The 19,024-nt window shown below is 41.0% G+C and overlaps 1 long non-coding RNA gene across 1 annotated transcript in view; it reads left to right on the forward strand.

Moving 5' to 3' along the window:
- Positions 1 to 1,744: 1,744 nt before the first annotated feature.
- LOC115068661 overlaps positions 1,745 to 19,024 on the forward strand; it is a 58,509-nt gene continuing 41,229 nt past the window's right edge. The window contains exon 1 of the long non-coding RNA XR_003847988.1: positions 1,745 to 1,763. This is a non-coding gene — a long non-coding RNA (uncharacterized LOC115068661). The remainder of the gene's footprint in view (positions 1,764 to 19,024) is intronic.

Raw genomic sequence — 19,024 nt, forward strand, 5'->3', positions numbered from 1 at the left:
GCAAAATGAAAACTGAAGATTGGCATTGCCTTGACCCTGCCGAGGTTACTGGTGATAGTGATGACACTGGATGTGGGGTTATCCTTGTGGGAAGGAGCCCCTTGAATGGGAGTGGGGAGCAGTGGAGTAGTCTCCCTACAGTCTGCTAGAGTGACTTGGAGCACAGCTGTTGTGAGTGTAGCTGGTAAATTGCTTTAGCTACTTGGAAAACACAGCTGTTTTTACTTCATCATTCCGGAGGAGTATCGTTCTTGTGTTTGCTATCTGTGGCCCTGTTGACAAAATCAGTTTCTGGATCAAAGCTTATTGGAGCAGATTGAATAGAGAAAAAAAAGGGGAAGAGATGAAGACAGTAACTGCACATTTCTTCCCAGCAGCAAAGGCAAAAACTGTGGGAGAAAAATGAATTACTAACTGGAAAGGATGTGGATTTAAGGAAGTATTAGTATTGTTACTGTGTTATTATTTTAAAAATGGGAGACCTGATACATATGAATACTAGAGGAAAATACCCGCAAAGAAAGGTCTGTGTACTTGTTTTACATGGGACATGCAATATGTTCTCATTTGATTCAATCTAGCCTAGTTGAAGAAAGGAGACAGGGATGTATAGTTAACAGCCATATCCTAAAGTACACATTTGCTGTTTTTTCACCATGACAGTCCCTGTGCCCAGAAAATGCCCATCACAGAGTAGGCAGTCGGTGAGTGCCTGCTGGGCCTTAGCTGGGATTGAAACTCAGCTTTAGTTCATAGCTCTGATTCTCTAGCTGGTGGAGCTCCGGTTTGCCTTTCATCTAGCTGCATAGCAAGTCACATGGACTATGTTAGTAGAGATAGAGTGAAGGACACATTTATTCACAAGTTACTTTCCCAAGAACGAAAAATACACTTTTCCATTTCTGTATGTGAGCTAGGACATGTTTGGCACAATTTTCAGTATTCAACGTAATCATAACTTTGTACATTCAAAAGTCACTTGATTATGTGAGTTGTATTAACATTTGTTATCTTGCCAAATAATTCATTCAATAAATTTAAATTTAAAATATGCCTTAAATGCTGATGTTTTACTGATTATAAAATAGCATATGCTCATTATGGTAAGCATAAAATATGCAGAATATTCTCAAGAAGAAAACCAGTTCACCCTCAGTCCTAGCTAGCATCAACAGAAAGCATTTTTGATCAACTTGGAGCATTTTTCCTCTGTCCAGTCATTTAAAGTTCGCTGCTCTGAAGTCATTGCAATAGCTGTAATAACATCTCCATTGCTTATTCACACACAAGGTGAATTACCTCACCTAAAATATACCAAAAATCTATGAAAAAGGAATCAGTGTTACAGTATTTCATAAATAAGAAAAATGAGTTGGAGATTGGGCCACTTGCTCAAGGCTACAAGGGAAGCCATATTGGTGCCCTTGAATTCACCCCCATGGCTTGTAGTGCTTCAAATCTAGTTTCTCTCAGATTGATAAGGGCCTGTTCCACCTTTAAGTGTCCCTGTCATGCACTTCAACAATTAAACATTCCTCTTGAAAACCTTCATTGATTGAGCCCCTTGAAGATCCAGGACTCCCGGCCTTGATCTCTGATATCAGCAGCCTACTTGGTAAACATATGATTGCTTCCTGAGTTTGTGGTCTGCTTTCATATTTTGTGAGTGCAAGAAAAATGTTTATTTAGTTTATTTTTATTTCACAGGAACTGATATAAACTCTACATAATGGAGGTGCTGAAAAAAACAAACGGTTGAATTGGTGAGTCTTTCCACATCTGGCCTCTAATCACAGTGCAGCATTTAGGTCCATCCCTTTCTCTCTGGCTTGGGGATAGCGTAGGGTGAGGCAAGAAATTGTGGAAACGAATGCTCTGTTTAATCTTACCTTAAAAACTTTCAGAAGAAAAAAAGCTCAGTGCTTTGCAGGTGGAAGGGCAGGGGTAGACTTGGCAGGTGTGGTTAGACGATCCATGCATTCATCCCGTGCTTGATGATGACGGTCATCCAGAGAAGCCCCAGTGCATCTGGAGTACAGTGTTGTTAGACTCATTTGCTCTAAGTGATCCCTGCTGTGTTAAAAAGGGAAATAAATACCCTGGTTTCATTTTAATATTATTTTTGTTAGAGAAGAGAGAATCACTTCTCTTTAGATGCCCAGCTTTGAGCAGCCTGCCAAAGTTGCTATTACTGTCATTTATTACAGTGGCTTTAAAAAACAAAAGGAAAGATTCCTATATTCAGTGTGTCACTTCAGAACCTACTTTATTTTTAACACTCGGTCTACTTTGCTGATCTTTTGTGCCTGCCGCTGCGCTGGCTTTGGCGTTGCTATTTATGATTTCTGCATTTCCATTATGATGCTCACATGTTCTTTATTTCAGTGCAAAAATATATTTGACCTGCCCTAAAAAAACCCAACCCATTAGGATGCAAAAACAGCTGTGTTTGCTTCTGTGCGTGTCTTCCAAAGCTTGGCGTTCACAGCCACAAAGGGGAAGAGAAGAAGTTCCAGCTCATTTTGGTCCATTAAGGTGGAGAGTTCATCATCTCTTTTCTGTTCTCTGAGGCCGGCAATCAGTTCTGGGAAAATACAAAGTTATTGTGCACCTTGATGAACCAGTGAAGTCTGTTTGCATTTAGAGCAGTGCTTAGCTCTGATTGTGTTGCTATTGGGGAATAAAGACAACACCTTTCTGGGTTAAGCATAAAGAGTGAGGTTGAAAGTCTGGCCCATCTGCTGAGTAGCTGGACTGGAAGAGAGGAGAGGCCACACTCCTGTTTCTGCTCTGCTCTTCTCCACAGAGACTTTAGTTTTTGTCTCCACAGTCCTCATATTGTGACCTTGTTTCTTAGCCCACTTCCTACCCAGTGCATTACTGTTGGGAATAAACATAGGATGATATGTTGATTTATTCCATTTCTTGCCATTGCTGATCATGGTTAAAACCTATGTTTTATGGAGTCCATGTGTTTTCACATGGCCAGATGTGGATTAAGCAAACTGCTTCCAAATAGAGCTCCTTTTGCCCACAGGGAGGCATTGACAATTCTTTAATTAGTTATTATTTCACGTGTATGCTGTATCTGGAGATGCATGCACATCAGAGGACAGCTTTCAGGAGTCAGCTTCTGTCCATGGGCTCTAGTACTCAAACTCAGATTGCCAGGCTTGTACAGCAAACACTTAGACCAATTGAGCCATCTCCCTGGCTCAGCATTGGTGGTTCTGGATTTTTGTGATGGAGGTGACAGGAGGATGCTAAAAAAAAAAAAAAAAAAAAATCCCACAATGCACTGGAAAGCCCTCACTGTAGAAGCATCTGCTCCAAAATGTCCATAGTGCCAAGATTGAGAAATCTTGTGCTGAACTTTGGATTTGAGAATTACATAAAAGACATTGAATTAAATAAAGCAAAGATATTTTATAGGTGATATGGCAGAAGATTGCAAAAGGAACAGAAGGGAAAGGGAGTTACTCTCGGGCTGCCGTGAGAAGAAATTTCAGAAACACTTCATTGAAACAAGAGCGAGTGCTTTGTCTGACACTTGAGTAAGGACTGGAGATTTTCCTCGCAGTGTAGGAACTGGGGGGAGTGCACTGCATGTTGAACACTGGGATGAAGTGAAAGTTAGATAGTAGGTCAACCTATCAAGTTCAAGTAGGACAGAGGCCTGATGAGCTGCTGTCTAAAGTTCTGTTAAGGAAGGGCTCATTCAATTTTCCATCATTACTACTTTTCTAAAAATGATTTTTCTTTGCCAAGTCAAGGAAAAGACTGAGATTGAACATCTGGAGATTGCAGCTATGAGTTCAACTAAGAGGTTCTTTTCACAGTCTAGCAGGAAATGATGGGGCTGGAGAGAAACTGTCCTGGACTGTTAACTGTGGAAGTCAAAGGAGGATCACACCAGAGCACAGATGTGCGTTGTTCAGCCACCTTTACAGACTATACGTGATGTGCTGTATTGTTAACTAGATCATTTTCTCTCAGGTGAAAGAAACGCTTGCTTCAAGGAGGCACAAACTTGCCCTAGGTACAGAGTTTGCTCTTGTCTAACTGACAGTGCTATTTCTCCTTAACAGCAGATCTGTAAATATTAAAGAACATTCCTCGTCTTTGACCACCATATTCTGTATTTACTTCCCCTTTGCAGGGGTGTTCAATAGGGAAGAAGCGACTACAGGTATGGGCAGAGGGCATGGTCATTGAATTTCTTTGGGACATTGAAGAAACGGTATTTGAGAACATTCAGAAAGAGTTAGTGATGACATAAAGGGAATGAACAAGTGGAAGAAAAAGCAATAGAATTCTATTGAGCAAAATAAGAAAAGAATGTAGACAGGGTCCTGAAGAGAGAAGTGGTGGTTATAGGCCATCTGAATAAGAGGGATCAGAAGGGCCCTCGATGAGCACAAACGTGGTCCAGGACAGGGAAAGGGGCATCAGAGAGGCCAACAGAGATGAGTCTTTCCTCTATTGCTTACTTACTTCAGGAGACTGGCTTGGGGTGGGAATGCTCAACTTATAAAGTATATTTCTATGCCCTAATTTGTTACAATAAGAACACATTATTATAAAAGTAGCAATACTGCTCTTAGAGTATTAGTTACATATAAGAAAATGTACCCTTTTTCAGCGAATCATTTGATATTCTTTGAGAATATTTTTCAGCAGCAGAACAGGAGAAAACATTCCAAAACACTCATCTGACAAATAAGTAATAATCGTTTCATTTTAAAACATACTGTTTCATACAGAAAAACTCATTTTTAAAGCAACTAATACTTGGGTGTTTGCACATGCATCTCTAATCTCTATATATCTGATTGTTACTAGTCACAGTCAGTTACTTTCTGAGATCCTTGGCACCTGAGCATTGATGTAAGAACGTTTTTAAAGTTAAAACCTCATTCAGTTTTATATCTTGTAGGGTTTATACTGAGTGCAATATTGTATAACTGTATTAATTCAACTCTGAACCTAAAAATCTACAGCCAATTTTGAAAAAGATGCATCTTTGCTATGGAAATTGTTATTGAATATGTCAATGTTGTTGTCATGAAATGCTTCTAATCGTGTGGTTATTAAATAAATAATTAAAAAATAAGTAATAACCAAGGATTATAAGGAAAAAAATTAAACACTTGTACTGAAAATGAACAAATCATATAATCAGACATTTCTCAAAAGAAGAAATACAAATGGCAAAAAAATGTGAAAAAAATAGTCTCATTAATCATGAGGGGAATGTAAATCAGGCCCTCTGTGTAGCATCATTGCATGCCAGCGAGTGGGTCTTCTTTTTTTAAAATCTTAAGATGTGTTCATTTATTTGCTTATTTATTTGTTTATTGTGGTGTGTGTGTGTGTGTGTGTGTGTGTATGTGTGTGTATGTGGATGTTTGTGGATGGGCATGTACACAGGTTTGGATCTTTAAATTTTTTAATTGACATATTTCTGTATACTTATAGGACATATTATGATAATTTGATACATTTTTACTATGAGTGATGGTGAGATCTGGTAATTAACATTTCTATCTCCTCAGACAAGTATCAGGTGGGAAACTTCAGGCTCTTGTAGTTCTTTTGCAAAGTATCATGAAGCACTGTGAACTACTGTCACCCTTTCATGAACACTAGGCCTGTTCCTCCTGGTATTCTGCACCTTCTCTTCCTCCAGATGGTTGCTTGACCTTATGAAATGTAGTTGAAATAAGCGTTTTGATATCCTCTGTTGATCCGAGCACACGTTCCAGGTCTGTTGGCTTTCCCTTGCTTGATGATTCTCTTCAATGTAGCTGCACTTTCGTACTTCCCAACCTGCTTCATATGTTTTGACTAGATGGTGGTCATTACAAATTTTCCATTAACGGTTTATAAATGATGTGATTTTTCCAGACTGGTTGGCATGAGCAGCACGACTCTCAGCCCTCTGTGTGTCCTGCCCTGTTGCTAGAGCAGATTTCTTCTCCCTGCCTCAGGGAATTTATTGATTTGCATATATTAGCTAGAACTCCTTTGACTAACCTAACATGGTCATGATCAAAATGTTCTTCAAGGACACGAGAAGACTTTAAATACTTTATTCTGTGATTACTAACAACCTCCATGGCCAGGATAAAGGGTTCAGTGACTACTCTCTCCACTTCACATCGCTTGAGTTCACTAATATATATTAGGAAATAACATCTCATTGAATTAAAGAAAAGTCTTGGACTTGACCAACAACCAAATGCAGGACTACACACTTGTCAAGTGAACCACTGTGACTCTAATGGAGACCTGTTCAGAAAAGAATGTAGGGTCCTCCACAGAGATTTCTTTCATGATGGAAGAAGCTTGCTGAAATTATAAGCCAAAGAAGATCAAAGAGAAAGAAAGTATGGTGGGAGGCCAATACTAGAGCTCATCGCATCTCGGCCAACATGGGATTAAAACTGGGGGATCACCTTCTCCTGTATAGTAAGTTGAATGAAACAAATTGAACTCGTTAATGTGTCTTTTCTGGAGACACATTCTAAAGTAACATAGAAGAGTAATAGTCATATAACATTCTTGCTCAAGTGAATGAGTATGGACTACATTACAATGGTCTAGCAAGCAGTTTGGACAAGTAGTGCTTCTTCATGTCCCAGAGGCCCAGGAATTGTCACACGCCAGAGAGCAAACTGTGCAAATTCTATGGGACTAACACAGCCTGGACTGGAAAAGTAAAGGCTTTACTAGCTGTAGTAGTGAGTAACAGTCACTGGGACAAAGATTTGTCATACTGTCGCCTAACTGAAGGCCTTGCATTCACTCACCCTGCCACATCATCAAACATAGTATAGTAAAAAGTTTCTTCTTCTCATGACAAAAAGTAATGATCAGTATTTCTGATCTACCAGTTGTTTTGTTTTGTTTTAGAATTTGCTTTTCTTGAATTTTTGCTATTTTGTACAGAATAGCTCAATCAACCTTAATCATCTTTATACCCTAATCTTTACTGGTACCCTCCCGTAGCCGCCCTCCCCCCACTGGAATTCATACATTCTGTCATTTGTGTTAAGGCTGATTGTGTCAAGTTAGGGTCTCCAGACCTTCTGCAGTGCAAGTTCACCTACTGAGGTCTTGTCAGCTTATCTAGAGTATATCCCCTTAGGAAGGTCAGCTCTTCCTCACCCAGCAGTAATCAGTTCCCAATATTTCTTCAGCTAGGATTGGGGTCTCCTGTCCATTTCCCCAGTTCTATGCTGGGTTATTGTCTGCCTCAGTTTGCATGGGACTTGCGTACGCTGACACCATTGCTGTAGATTCATATGAGCAGGATCACTTAACTGACGAGTAGATAATGAAAAGGTAGTTCATTTACACAATGGAGTTCTACTCAGCGGTAAAGAAAGACAAACTCATGAAATCTGTAGGTAAATGGATGGATCTAGATATACTAAGTGAAGTAACACAGGATCAGAAAAACAAATCACAAATATTCTCCTTCATATGTGGACCCTAGCACCGAATTCTTATATGTAAGTATGTATCCAGGTATAACTGTGGGATCTACCAGTTGTAACCATGACAATCAGAGCAGGGGCAGCACTCCAGCCTTGATGCTTGCTTGGTGGGACTGAAGTGCCTGGATTAAGCTCTTGCTAGCTGGAAGCCACTACACTCAGTGGCCATCAAAGCAGCTGGAGATTCTAAATACTATTGAGGTGAGGGACCTCTGTGAAAGATCAAAACTTTTTTTAATAGTGGGGTCTTCGGGCTTTGAATGCAAATATTAAGAGCAATTAACTTATATTCACTGTAAAGTGCCCCAACACAGCCAGTGGCAGTGTTCAAGTATTAGAGTACACAATTTAATTACATAATGATATAATTTAGTAAATTACACAAATCTTATTAGGTCCTGTTTTGAACAAGATATTGTGGTAGGTTTCAAAAAGGATTAATGAGTTAATTCATGGGCCCATCTGAAAAATAATGCTTATACTTTTGTAGAAGGAACAAGAGCAGAACAAAGTGTCCATAGAGAGCACGATTAAATCAGTGTACTCTTATGAATGCTGTGTACTGGAAAATAGATTGTTAGCTTATGGCTTCATCAGCACAGTATAAGAAGTCAAAGTCCCGAGGAGCATGCACCTTGGAGTATTTACCTGATTTAAGAGTGCTCTGTGGAGGAAGTGAGATCAAATCAGCACTGGAGTGGCTGACATTCAGTATTTCGAATAGATAGATAAGGCTAGGAGAGAGTTTCAGGAAGTTGAAGCCATGAAGTGGAGGAGTGTAGAATTTCTTTTGGTTAGATGGATGATTGGGGGAGGTGTGGAAGAGACAGGGAAAGTTCAAGGACACAAAGAGTTTTTATTGCCCTTTAATGCACTAAAGAACCATTCCATGTTTTAAGTGGAGGAATGGCTTATTGACCTCTGCGTTATGTCCCTCGTTCTAAGTGACTTGACTGACTTAACCTCCAATTCAACCCTGCCCACATTTTCACCAGGCTAAATGAAAAAGAAGAGTGCTTTTTGATTGAATTTTTACAATTTTCGTACAATATAGTTTGATAGTATTTTGGTTCCCTCCCCTATCTACACCTCCCCTTACTGCCCCCCACCCAATTTATGATTACATATAAAAATATATGCAACATATATATTTATATATATAACACACATATATATAATACATATATATATATATAAAACACACACATATATATGTATAAAACTTGGCCTGTAGAGTCTGTTTTGTGTACCCAAATGTCCTTCTGTGTGGTTCCATCCACTGGGCCCACCAAGAGTTCCATCCCTGTGGGTAAGAAATTCCCACCTCATCTAAGGAACTTTTGGCAACTGATGGCTGCTGGGAGGGAGAAAGCAGGAATATTTCAACAAATGCAGCACCTCTTCGAAGTCCTGTGAAGCCCGACATTGATTGCCCTCCATGATCCTGGAAACTACACGTCGTTCTCACTGTATTTCTAATGCACTGTATTGGAGCCTGAGTTCCAATTAGAAATTCTGTTGTTCGGGGCTGGAGAGATGTTCAGTAGTTAAAAGCACTGCCTGCTCTTGCAGAGGACTCAGGTTTGATTCCCAGCACCCACATGGTGGCTAACAACTGTCTATAACTCCAGTTCCAGGGGATCACATGCCCTTGTCTGGCCTCCAGGGCCCCTACCAGCATACATGCAAGCCAAACACTCATAGACATAAAAAAAAAGAATTAAAAGTAGAAAAGAAGCTCTGGATTTCTTCCTGGCCTGCACCTGACTGAGCATGGTAACCAGGAAGCACTATGCACATTGCAGTGTCCCCAGTAGCTGAGGGTTCTGCTTTGCATGACCAGCATCATGCTGGTTCTTGTTTTCTCTTCCTCTTTTCTTCCATATTGTTTTTTAAGGAATCATTCATATTTGGAGCAGAAATATGAAAGTTACATGAAGTAATGGTTTTCAACAACATATGGGATAATTTGGTGTAGAAATAGTGACGGTGGGATGCAGAAGTCCATGCAGAAGGTAGAGTAAGGACCCACAGTGCAGTAAGGAGAAGAGTGCTGGAGGGAGAAGAGGGAAGATTATGTCAAATAACAAGAAGGGCACACAGTGAGCTCTGGGTAGAGTAAGGACCCACAGTGCGGTAACATCTGCTGGAGGGAGAAGAGGGAAGATGATATCAAATAACAAGAAGGGCACACAGTAAGCTCTGGGGCTGAGTAAGACAAAGACAGGAGAGATCTGTGTGGGGAGGGTAGGCTAGGATGTGCTGTGGGAGGTGGCAAAGAAGGGCTTTCAAGTGACTTGAAGTGCCATGCTTGGAGGGCGAGAAGTCGAATGAGATGGCTTCAATCAGTTATCCCTAGCTCAGTGGGAAAGAAGAACTTGAAGGAAGGAAGAAGGGAGGGAGGGAGGGAGGGATAAAAGAAAGAAAAAAAACGTTTGAGGGTCACACACTGAGGGCTTGGATTGAAACATTCTTTGCTCAGATAAAATAAGAAAGTAGAGCTTTTCATCTGGGAAGTATTAATCCTAATAATAAAGTATTTTTTTAAGCCTGAAGGAATATGGATCTATTTCTAAGCAAGATAGGCAGCATGCATACATATTAGCATGCGAATCCTAGATTCGGATGTCACTAAGTCATCATGATAGAAGAAGCAGAGAGAAAGAGACCGAACAGTACTGGGAATAAACTTTAATGGTAGTGTGATTGCCTTGCATGCATGAGGCCCTCGGTTTGATCCCTAAGCACCACACACACACATCACACCACACACACACACACACATACCATACACACACACACACCACACACACACACACCACACCACACACACACATCACACCACACACACACACACACACACATACCATACACACACACACCACACACACACACACCACACCACACCACACACACACGCACACACGTGCAATTATTAAAGAATGAAATGTAAATAAAGTTTTATTTCTGAAAATACAGAAAGCCAAAGGGCTGAAGGTGAAGCCTGCTTTATGTTGTGTATGTTATAAAAATAGCTAGAAGGAAGGTCAGGGTTAATGGCAATGGCAAGTAGGGCTGGGGCTGAACCAGAGGTGGGCGGCAGTCCAAATATGTACTTAGGAAAAGCAGTGGGTTTGCTAAGAAAATGAAGCTCCATTATAAATTCCTTGGATATCTTCTTCCTCCAGAAAACTGAGCTTCTTATATGAAAATTCCTTAGCTATCATGATGTTCCAGTGTCTCCAAATAGCCTAATATATTATATCCCCAAAACCTGTTATTTTAGTAAGTCAAGTAGTTGAGCATTTGAAACTATGTGATTCAACCTAATGGTAGAGCATGGGTTTCCGGTGGCAACAGATACTTCAGGCCAGTGTATGTTCTCAATTGGGTCTTTCTCTGACAAACTGAATAAACTACTTGTAAATTGAAAGACCTCTTTTCCATGAAAGGAGAACACCACCTGATTGTCAATGGGTCCCTTAACTGGTTCTACTTGCTGCTGTTTCTTCCATACTTTCCTGTAGGTCAAGACCCTCTGCCTTTTGTTTTGAACTTCATATGGTCAGAGTCTTAGTGGTGTATATGGTCAATGCTGGGATTCACAAAGGAGAAGTCTACTATGGACCTAGCATATTCATAAACCTGGATTAGCATTACTCCAGCTGGATCACATCTGGATAAACTGCTATTTGGAAAGGAAGAAAAGTACACTCCAGAAAAACAAAACAAAACAAAAAACTAGAAAGCACAGCCACCCTGATGCTTGGGTACCCAGGATATCCATATCAGTTGAGCTCCTAGATAGCTTCTGCATGCCTCCCAGGATTTTTCAAGGATTTGCAGAGCTTCCTGTAGGCCAGGCTCCTGAAACAGGCATCAAACAATGCTGCCTCATTTTTTAAGACATGGTGGAAATGCTTTCCTCTCTCTCCCCTTTTTTGACAGAGCCAGATAGAATCCCTTTCTAGACATTCAGGGCAGCTCATCTTTCTCTGTTCTGTCCAAAATATTTAAGAAGTACTCCGATCTCTTCCCTTTGCTTGCCCCATCGTACCTCACCATTCTGCAAGATCTTTGTAGTGAATCATGTTGAATATTTAAGGGTTAATCATTCAAAAAAGAGATGTTATTCTTCTTCAAGAAAGGGAAAAATTAATTCTAAACTTAAACTCTGCAGCAAAAGAAGGCACAAGTTAAATTTTTATATCAAAACAATCTTGACATTCATAACTTGCCACAAAACAATCTTGACATTCATAACTTGATAATATCCTCAAATGGTTAAGGTGGTATCATGTCTCCATCCTTTATGACAGAGGCTGTATAGGAGATGAGTTTTTTTTGCATGCAAGAGAGATAAATGGCTTGAAAAGTTTTCTGTAAGGGTTTACTAAACTTTGCAAAGAACACAAAGAAAATGAAATCTCTTGTGATAAATTGCACTTATCATGTGAAGCTTGGAAGGTTCTTATCTGCATATTAAAGGGCTTTGTCATTCTTTTGTTTCTTTTGTCTGATTGGCTACTAGCTGATGTCTTTCAGAGTAAATGGAAAAATTTAAAATTACAGTACTTAAAAAAATTGCTAGGTACTTTACAGCAAACCCGACAAAACACAGAGCATTGTAGAAGCACTGAGGGTTTAGGCTACAAAGAAGGAGAAGCAAATCGTTTCTCTCCACTGCCCTAAATTTTAACAGACCTACCATAGCATGTTTCCTTGGAAAAGGGAGAAAAAGTACCATTTTATTTCTAGATGGTTCCCTGAGTTCAAAGCGTGGTAGAATTTCTAAGTAGGGAATGTCTGCCGTGTATGTTATAAAGAGTAGCGATTTAAGCTGTCTACTGCTTGTTCTCTCGGGAAAAGGGACAGTAGGTGGCTGTTCTTGGAAAAAATGGTGGTCCTCAACTCTTGCTGTCTTTGCATAAGTTATGCTGTTATGAGTTACCTGACTCACTGTTCCTTCCTCTAAGATGCACATATACATATGATTAGGCATCCTGGGTGGCTTCCTTGGCCAGGCAGAGGGCTTTAGTGACCACTATAGTTGTGCTTGAGGACTTGTGTCCCCATCAAAATGTGTGTGTTGAATATAATCCTAAGTGTAATTGCATTTAGAGGTGGTGAGTTTTAAGGGTATTCAATGAGAATGGATAGTTCAACAAGGGGATCTGTGTCCTTCTAAGAAGCTTGAGAGCTAGTTGGTATTCTTTCCTAAATGAATAAAGACATCCTTCTCCAGAGGCCTATCTACCACTCTGAACCCTGCCCTTGAGCTGCCAACCTCCAGGAATAAGGATCAGTTAAATAATCCTGTAAACCTCAAAAACCCACCAGCCTGGCAATTATGAATATTTCGATAACTTAGATGAAATTGGATAGAAGAGAGATCTTCCCTGGGGAGAGAACTAGCTCTGTGAATCAACAAGACCTGACTACTTCTCCGAGGATGCCCTACTTTCGTACGCCTCCCTCTGGAACTCCCAGGTGTCCCTCTTGTCTATGAGGAGCTTAGGGATTCAGAGACAATCTCTGAATTTTTTTTTGTATGTGTGGATGTGGTGTATATGTACGTACACGTGTGGGTAGGTGCATGCCCATGCGCATGTCTGCAGAGACTCAAGTAGGATGTTAAGTGTGCTGCATCATCATTCTCTGACATTTCCTGCACATGGGTCTCTCAGTGAACTTGGAGCTCACCAATTTTCAGCTAGCCTGTCTGACTGATAGACCTCAGTGAACCTCTTGTCTTCCCTGTCCCACCAGCACGTAAGTTACAGGTGACCTGGCCACATCTGGATTTTATGTGGGTGCTGGGAATCGGAACTCATGCCCTCATACTTGTTCAGCAAGCACTCTTGCCCACTGAGCCACCTTCACAGCCCCGGAACTAAATGTTAATCCTGAAATGTGGTAGTCATTTCAGCATGCCCACACACTACCAAGATTTCTGATTTTTCTCCTGGCCTAAGATTTTCTCTTTTACACAGAGTATGTGTGCATGTGTATGTTGTAGGACTGGGGCATCATTAACTGGGAAGGACAGTTCTTTTCTTTGGTTTAGGTTACTAATAGTGAGTGGGTGGGTATTCATCCATGAATAATGTGTGTGGTTTGTGAGGAAGACTTTGAAAACCACAAAGCAGTGTTATAAGGGGCCATAGAAATGTGTAGTCTGCAAAGCGCAACAAACTAAGGCAGGCAGAGGCTAGGCCAGTTACATAGAACCTTGTTTGAGTCAGTCACTAGGTATGTGGAGCCCAGAAGAGGGCATCATATCCCCTGGAGCTGCAGGTACAGGCAGTTGTGAACTGCTCAACATGGGTGCTGGGAGCCAAATTCCTGTCCTCTGGAAGAGCACTGAGTCAGCTTCCCAACCCCCCAGTAATAACTTCTTAAACTGTGGTTTCTTACCCAGAGAAAGGTTAAAGAAAGAAGACAGAAAAGGTTGAAAACTGGCTCTGTTCCTCATAATGAAATGGTATTGGCCAAAGGCTTGTCTCTTCTGAGCTTTAGCTCTTATCTAGTGAGTTCTCAGTCTTGTAGTGAAGATCCCTAGGAATGTGAGTGAAATCCTCACTGAAGAAGTAAGGATTCCGGACCTAAATTAAGTTGTCATGAAATCTGTATTTTGGGACAGGGGTTTGAATGTATTTGATCTTTTGAAACAGTACCTTTGACCCATGTAAAAGATGTACCCATTTCAATTAATATTTTATAGTTTGTGAGAGAGAGAGAGAGAGAGAGAGAGAGAGAGAGAGAGAGGAGAGGAGAGGGAAGGGGGAGAGAGGAAGGCAGAGGGAGGGAGGGAGGGATGGAGGGAAAGAGAGAAAAAGAGAGACTGGGATGTCTCATATATGTACCCATGTGGCTGTGAACCTCTCCATCTAGCCTTGCTGTGGTATGAACAAGGGGAAGTGGAACAAGATGTGCTGCTGAAATAGGAAAACGTGTTTAAACACGAGCAGTGAGAAGGGGGCACAGAGGAGGAGGACGAATAGGAGCAACATAAAGTGCCATAGAGGAACCTATTCTTTCGTATGCTACTTTAAAAAAAACTAATAAAACACCAAAAACAAGCAAAAAATACAGTGCTAGGGCAACACAGGCTGCGTTCTCTCTGCTAGAGGCCCAGTGCTCTCCTTCCTGTGGGTTTCCCCAGAGTGTGTTTCTTAACAGCCATCACCACAGCAGAGGCCAGCTGAGAAAGCAAACACTATGGTGTTCCAGATGTGGACGGCTACTCAGAAGCACCACGGGGCAGCTATGAGCAGCCGGGGAAAGAGATGCAGCGAGAGGATTTGAAAACCTTTTAATTTACTCAGTTTCATCTTGAGTATTTCACAGTGCAGGGCTGTCAGCATGTACAGTTAGACTGCAGCAGCGTCCGCACTCCCTGACTCTTACCCCAGTGGAGCCGCCCGGTGTAAGGAAAAGGAGGCTTGTGACGTCTTGCAAGCAAACAGCGTATCCCTTTTGCAGCACTCCTGTTTGAAAGTCTTGTGATATATGGCATTTGTTCACATCTAAACACACAGCATAGCCTTTCATCGATGAAATGCTTCCGTGTTGAATTATAAACGGGGGAGAAGAGAAAGGCCAGTGGGATTGTGTGTGACAACTAGAAAATATGCAAAATATTTTTGGATATCAGTTCTCTTAGAGAAGCTCATATGTGAAAGGTTATTTATTTGGATGAGAGGAATACTCTTCATCAGCAAACAGTGAAAAAATCTGTAGAGTTGGAGCGAATACGATTAAAAAGAAATAGGGCGACAGCATTACAACATATTTTCCTCTAAATTCAAGCTACTATATGTGAATATGAGAAAACTGGAAAGCTGGTATGCAGAAAGCAGGCGTCGTCCTAATATCCTGATACATTCTCTATAAGAAAGCACCTGCTACGTGCCATAAGATCTAATTACCAAGAATTGCCTTTCCTGCCCCACAGCAATCATTCTGATGACGGGCTTCTCTGCACTGTAAAACAAAATGGGGAACCTGTGCTGTATAAACCGCCTCGGTACTCCTTTCCTTCCTCCGCGATCAGCCTCCCCATCTCATTTATTTTCCACACATTAATGGTAGCAGTCACCTTGAGCCGCTGATGCAGAGTAATTTTCACAGAAACCTTGATCAGAAACCATAAATCAGCCTGATGTGCTTTTATGGTCTAATAACATTCCGTTTGCTCCTACCGGCCTGTATGTAAAACTGCATTGCAGTGAGTCCTTTGGATTTTTTTTTTTTTTTTTTCCAATCTTTCCATCATGGATGAGGCCCAACAGAGCTCTCTCTCTCTCTCTCTCTCTCTCTCTCTCTCTCTCTCTCTCTCCTCTCCCTTTGCACTCTACCTCTCTAGGCACAGTGTTTTATAGGCACACATATATGCATGTGCACATCAATAAGTCACATCAACGTAGTTCATGTCTCACAAAGCCACATTTAACTGGCATTGTACATGCATGTCAATGTGTCAGAGGGTGCTGAAGGAGATAAAATGCTGTATTTGTTGGACTGTCAGTGTCTGTCTTAGCAAATGAAGTATCTCTGACCAAAACTACGACATTGTAGAAGACGCTGAGTGTGTGGAACGGTTGTTTCTTTTGCTTGTTAGAAAGTGAGTACTGCATTTGTCTTGGTACTAGTTGGGCTCTTCAGGCTGTTGTGCAGTTTGCTTCAGGATGAGAGCACTTGTGTGTGCTGCTGTGTGCTCTACAGTGCACTGGAGGCCGGTGGTCTCACACTCTCCCTCACAGAAGGAAATGATGTGGAGTGGAACTGGCTTTAGCGAGGTGGCAGGGGCAGATCTGTGGGTTTAAGGCAAAGGGGGCATGGGGCTGAAGCCAATGGGATAGGATAGAGGTAAAGAAAATAGTGGGTTCAGCAGCCCTCAGGTAGGTATCTGTGAAAGGTCAAGTGCTAAGCCTACCCCTGGCCACAGCAATAGCAGGGTTTGTGATGAAGCCCCAAGAGTGTCATTGTGCTGGAGTGAAATTAGCAACACGAGTGAATGACAGTGACCAGCCTCCTCAGCCTACAGGGATGGGAGCATATCTACGCATTTGACTCAAGCGCCAACAATAAAAGTCAAACCAGCTATGGTCCAATCCACACTGCCTTACCCACCCATGAGTATTCAACCAGAAATCCTCCCGGCATGTACACCGTCTGTAACGTGCGTGCAGCAGTTTAATCTTTTAGACAGAAGAAAGAGCACTTATATCTGGGTTTTCATAGGACAGAAACATCTGCAACAGAAATAAATGCCATTCCTGCACTGCAACTCGGTAAATTGGTGCAGGAAATGAACAAAGACCATTTGACTCAGTCTGGGAGAAAGTTTAGCTTTGTCTCGGAAGGGAAAAAAGCTGGTAACAATCTCTGATTTTTCACTGTTAATGTATTGAGTGATAATTACTCCCCAGTAGACCTACAAAAATTCCAACACTCTTAACCACTGCCTCATGAATATACCAACAGGGGGTAGGGGAGGAGCATGGACCCTGGTGTATTAATCAAATTTTCTAAGATACTTCTCCTCACTTGGTTGTGAGATGCATCTCCAATTAGTTTTACATACATCTATTTTCATATCTAAGCCCTGTTCACCTGCATGTGTGTGTGCAATCATATTTGGCATAATAGCTTAGCAAGCACACATAAGGATACTCAAAATGTCGATGGAGAGATAACTGCAGTATATGGATCTCAGCTTCCTCTGTAGAGCTCTTTGTCTTCAGCTGTAAATCACAATGCCTAGTTTCCTCCCCTCACACGCTATGAGGCTGAACTTAGGCAGAAGGTGCAATGCACTACTTGTTTAAATGCGTTTTGTGCAGCCAGAAAGCGTGTTTTTTTTTTCCCCTTCCATCATCATATCGCAGAGTCGTGCAACCACTCCCGCACCTCAGTCCTTAGTAACACTTCAGTGTTGAATTTCCAAAATGACAGGCCATTTCTCCTTTTGGAATAGCCTGGGCTTTTCACTGCTGTAGTAGCAAAGGCTAAATGTGAAAGGGAAATGGATGAGGAAGAGCCCTTTCTCTCCTGTGTCCGCTGCTCTTCGACTCACAGCCAGGCATTTGTTGTCTGTGTGAGAACTATTTCTAAACCCTCATAGCTGGCGGCAATGTACACCAGACCAGTGGGGTGGGAGCAATAAAGGAGAAATTCGGTAAAGAACAAATTCTTTTCAGATTAGCTGATTGGCAGCTGTGAATAATGTAGGTCCAGCACGAAAGCAAGAAAGAGCAGCTCAACCTTGGCACGCATTATTTAGCTGTAAGCCTTCCCTGCCAGGAACATTTTTCTCTTTCAAGTCTTAAACTACTTTAACTCCTTATGATCCAGTCATTCATCCAACAGGGTGAACCAAAAAGATACTTTGTTGGGACTCCTAGGTTGTGGATGTGAATTGATAGAAAGGTACAACTTTCTCAAATATGATTTTCAACCTGTACTGAAATTATGATAGAAAAAGGCTGTATCACCCAGTGGGTTATGTAGCACGTGTTGTTTCAGGCCTGGCAGAATTTCTCTTTAAAAAGTGAATTACTTGCATGTGTAGATTTGATGTATAACTACATAAAGTTTCAGGCTATCAAAAATAGCAAGAGAGTGTGTGAAGTGGCTATTTAGTGATTTCTAAAGATGTCTGTATTCATCATGAGGATACAGTAGACCAATGTAACTTTCTTAAAATCCTCTGACCTAGATTGGAAAGCAAATTATCAGATCAATAAAAGGCTGGATTCACTATGAATCTCTGTAAGATAAACAGAAGAAGGATTAATCTTTAAAAATTATTCCTACGATTTAAAGACAATATGTTTATGTTCATTCAATTACAGCAGCCCATTGACAAACATGGAACTTTCTTGAATCATTTCTCTCTACATGTATTTGTCTTGACTATTTATTGAAATATTTCTACAGTTATCTGTAACCAAATTGCTCTAATTCACCAATCTCAAAAACTACATTGTGATCTCTAAAATGCCTGTCATTTTTCATACTACAGAATTAATAAGTTTTAAAATTAGGTATTAAATTAAAATGTAATTTGTCTAACAATTGCTTTGTTAAATACTGTAGCTGGCAGAAAATAATGGCTACATATAATAGTCCTGTATTATGACAGTATTTAGGGGAGGAAAAGCCTGCTGATTTTCGGTTCTTCCTGCACTGCAGAATATGCAGGTCTAAGAGCAGGAATCCTGTCTCAGTCATCTTCACATTCAGCCTTGTTTTGGACCTGACTCACATTTTGTGATTGGTACATCTATTTTGAATGAAAGTCTAGAGAAATAAAAGGGTACAGGTAGTTCGTAGCTGCACCCATGTGCTATGGTTTCTTAAAGTATGCTGGTTTTATAATTATACAACAGACTAACACATTTCTAGTCATTTTTACACAAAAAGCAACTTGGGAAAAGCACAACACGTTTCCAAACGATTCACACGCACCTTCATGAGGCTCCTTCCTATGTGGTTGCTAGGAGATTAAAAGATCA

Source organism: Nannospalax galili, unplaced genomic scaffold (genome assembly GCF_000622305.1).
Source record: "Nannospalax galili isolate Female #2095 unplaced genomic scaffold, S.galili_v1.0 scaffold29, whole genome shotgun sequence".
Taxonomy (NCBI): domain Eukaryota; kingdom Metazoa; phylum Chordata; class Mammalia; order Rodentia; family Spalacidae; genus Nannospalax; species Nannospalax galili.